We start from the raw sequence: 3,715 nt of genomic DNA on the forward strand, positions 1-3,715 counted from the left end.
GCTTCCCCAAGTAATAAACTCAAACACCAAGAATGAAAGAATAATATTTAACCCATTTGGAGTCTGAAATACCTTATTCTTATCTAATACACTTATTTTTATATAAATTGAGCTTATGTTTGGATTTTTTAATCTTCATACTAGAAGTGATTTCTATTGAAGGATTATTAATATAAGTCATGGCAATGATAATATAAAGAGTAATTTTGTAAATTTACACTCTTTAGTAAGAGTTAATAAGATAAAATTTCACAGAGGTGAATTTTTTTTAGCTTTATTCTCAAGTATGACCCAATAAATTAGATTTACAGGGCAATTATGCAAAACTTTTTTTATTATCACTTTGGATTAAGAATACTGTAGGAACTAATCTAATAAAATGGTAAGTAAGGCACAGCATGTCCTCCAAATGAGACTGTAAAAGCTCTGGTCTTTTTTATTTTTTATACTAAATCCTGTTCATAAGAGTTTCTATGAGTTTTAGAAAAATTTCTTTTAGACCCCAATGGAATATATCACTATAAGCATGCTCCCTGACTAAAAAAAATAATACAGTGACAGCCATGATTGAGATTCATTTCACAGATTTGATTAATCTGACATCTGACTTTTGGAAATCATCAAAGATGTGTACAATCATGAATCCTGCAGAATTTTCTTCTGTTCCTAGTACTGATTCATTCCAGAGGGTCTGGAAAAAATCTTCCCTGTCCCTACACCTAAGGAACTCAAGAGATGTCTAGCTAAGGAAAGGAAAAATGAGATCTGCTTTTGCTCTCAGTGCAAAACAACAAATGAATGAAGTGGCAACAGAGATATTTGGTCAAAGAAAGGCAGAGTAACTTTGTCCTTTAAGAATTAGAACCAAAGGGCTCCATAATCTTCTGGCATCTACTCAAGATTGTATTTATGGTTAGAAATGTACATTGTTGGAACTCCTGGGATCTTCTGGATTCTTTGTTTAAGGTCTCGGTCAACTGCAGCCATGATGCAACACTTGTGCTGAGTTACTCTCTGTACTAAGCAGCCATCCGTGTAGGTTCCTTTATGTGTGCATGGTAAACGTTCAAATCTTGGATCCTTAGTGATCCTTAGAGCCACTCGATACTTTTGCCCCAATTTTTCAATTTCAGCCATTACACACTCAAGTTATATAAGGAACACACTTGGCATACAGACAGTCCATCATGGACTTCATTAAATCCAGTTTGGCTTTAATGGAAAAGTTGATAAAGTTGTTATCAACCAGGATGTGGTAAGGTGGACCCAGCTGTGTATTACACTGAAAGAATAAGCAGGAAGGGTGTTGGGGGACGTCTCTTTCCTTCAGCATGCTAGGATCTTTCTTTTCTTTTATTTTTTTTAGGTTTTAATCTATCCTTTTCTTTAAGCCTCTGATCTCTGAAATTAAGCATTTGCTTCATGGTCACATACTTTCTTGTTTTCTTTTGTTTTCCCATGCTCACACCACACTCTGATTTCTTCCGGACTCCCCATCTAGATATTTTCTAACTGTGCCTTATCCCGTGGAAGCTCTGGGACAAATGGCTAGGTTGGTATGTGAAGAGAGTTTTGAGAGGGCCATATTACTCAAGGCTGTAAATATCTGAAACCCTTGTGTGCAAATCCTTAAAAGTAATTTTTTTAATTTATGTACTCATTCATATCTATATTTAATTACTCAAATATTTTACTGAAGTTTTAAATAGTTGGAAAGAAGATCTAATTAGAAACAATACTATATCAAGCTTAGTTGGAAAGAAGATCTAATTAGAAACAATGTTATATCAAGCTTTTTTATTTTTAATTTTAATTTTTATTTCTATTTCTTTTATATATTCAATCATGCTACCCAGCGTATGAAGTAAATATTCCACCATGTGTATAATTTTCACCAGTCCAGTTCACCATAGTAGAAAGTTATAAATCAAATGAAAATTCCAAAGTTTTTGAGACCCTCTCTTACTGATTTAAACAAATATATTTGCGGATCAGTAGTTGGTGTAATGGCTATGTCGCTGGACTCCCATGTAGTTGATTGTGGTTGGAGTCCCAGACGCAGTGGCTTAAACTCACGCTGGGCATGTGTGTGTGCATACCCAAGATCCCAAGAGGAGAATGGAGGAGAAGGGATCATGGTGTGGCCATCCCACACTGGAGGGGTGATTTCTAGCTTTCTGTCTCTCTGTCTTTCTGGAGAGCACAGGCACCCTATAGCAAAAGCCTCCCCCCAAATTGTGTATATATATATATATATATATATGTGTGTGTGTATATATGTATATATATACATACATTATATATTTGAAAAATACTTAAAAATCAGATATTGCGTATCATTCTGTTTTCTTTTGGTTAAAAATTTTGCCAATGGGTACATGAGAAGCAAAGAGAGAGAAAGAGAAAGAGAAAAGAAAGTAAGAGAGCAGCCCAACTCCCACCCAGGAGGCATGGTCATGCTGCAATTCCTTCTCCTCCATCTCTCCCTTCTTTTGGAATTTTGGGCATACACAAACAGGTGCCTAGCATGTTTGTGAAGTGCTGAATCATATGAATCCAGTCATAGGCTGCCCCCCCTTTTTTTTCTTTAATGCATAGTTTCATTGTACTTAGTCCACATTTATTCTTGTTTAAAATTTAAATTTGAAAGTCATTCTTGATCAATCTATCTTTTTTAAGATAATATATAAATATATATATATATATGCAAGTTTAATGTTGTGTGACTCCAAAATTTTAAATGTTAAAGGGTTTTTTATATAAATTGTTTTTATAAATAAAACAATGCAGTTTTTAAAAAATATAAGTTTTTATAAATCTGATTTTATAATAGAACCTATCTGCTCAAATAACAGAAATAAATGGAAAATTTAAAATACTTATTAAATATGTATCTCATTTGAGGTGAGTTGAAAGTTATAAAATTTTATTTTATTATGCTGTGGATAGATGTTAATTTTCCTCTGGATATCACATGGATAAATACAACTATTTTTCTATTTCTTTTATCTTAAACTTTTATAATTTTTTCAACATCTATTAGTAGATAAGAATGGAATGGAGTTCTACTCAAATACCATGTAGTAATCAATCATCAAAAAATTATTTTTGGGTGGTCTGCCAGTGGCGCGGTGGTGACACTGGCTAGTGGTCCTCTATAAGGCTAGATCCAGATGGAAAGGTCTCAAGTTTCTGTCCTGGGTCTTTCTCTCACACCAGATGCTCTTGTGTACATGTTTACATCCAGCCCAGCAAGGGAACTGAGTGCTCAAATAAGTCCTTTGTCATTTTTTTTCTTTTTATTGAAAGTAAAACACTGAGAACAACTTGTCTTGGAAAATGATTTGTTATTCAATTATTAGAGTTATTTTCTCAACATTAAGAATATTTCTTTTTCATTTTTGGTAACTGACAAAGAAGCCATTAGAAAGTAAAAAGATATCCTAGGCACATTCTCAGGCAGACTGGTGTTAGGAAAGAATACATATTAGAATAAAAAATTTTGAATTAAAGTTCTTTAAAATAATTTGTGACCATATAGTCTTAGGAAAGCCTTCATATACTCCATTGTGTGCCTTAGACCATTAGAGTAGAGAACTGGCCCAAAGGACTTGCTTGTTTTCAGGCTTACAAACCAAATCAAGTGAGGCTGGACAAGTTCTCTGAGCTGTGTGCATTGGCAACTGAATATGCTTAGGTATCAGTTATTTATGCT

General features: G+C 33.7%; 1 pseudogene; it reads right to left on the reverse strand.

The window, feature by feature from the left end:
• Positions 1–858: 858 nt before the first annotated feature.
• LOC102486663 (rRNA-processing protein FCF1 homolog pseudogene) lies at positions 859–1,460 on the reverse strand (annotated as a pseudogene).
• Positions 1,461–3,715: the final 2,255 nt, after the last annotated feature.

This window comes from Tupaia chinensis, unplaced genomic scaffold, assembly GCF_000334495.1.
Source record: "Tupaia chinensis unplaced genomic scaffold, TupChi_1.0 Scaffold000622_1, whole genome shotgun sequence".
In the NCBI taxonomy this organism is placed as follows: domain Eukaryota; kingdom Metazoa; phylum Chordata; class Mammalia; order Scandentia; family Tupaiidae; genus Tupaia; species Tupaia belangeri.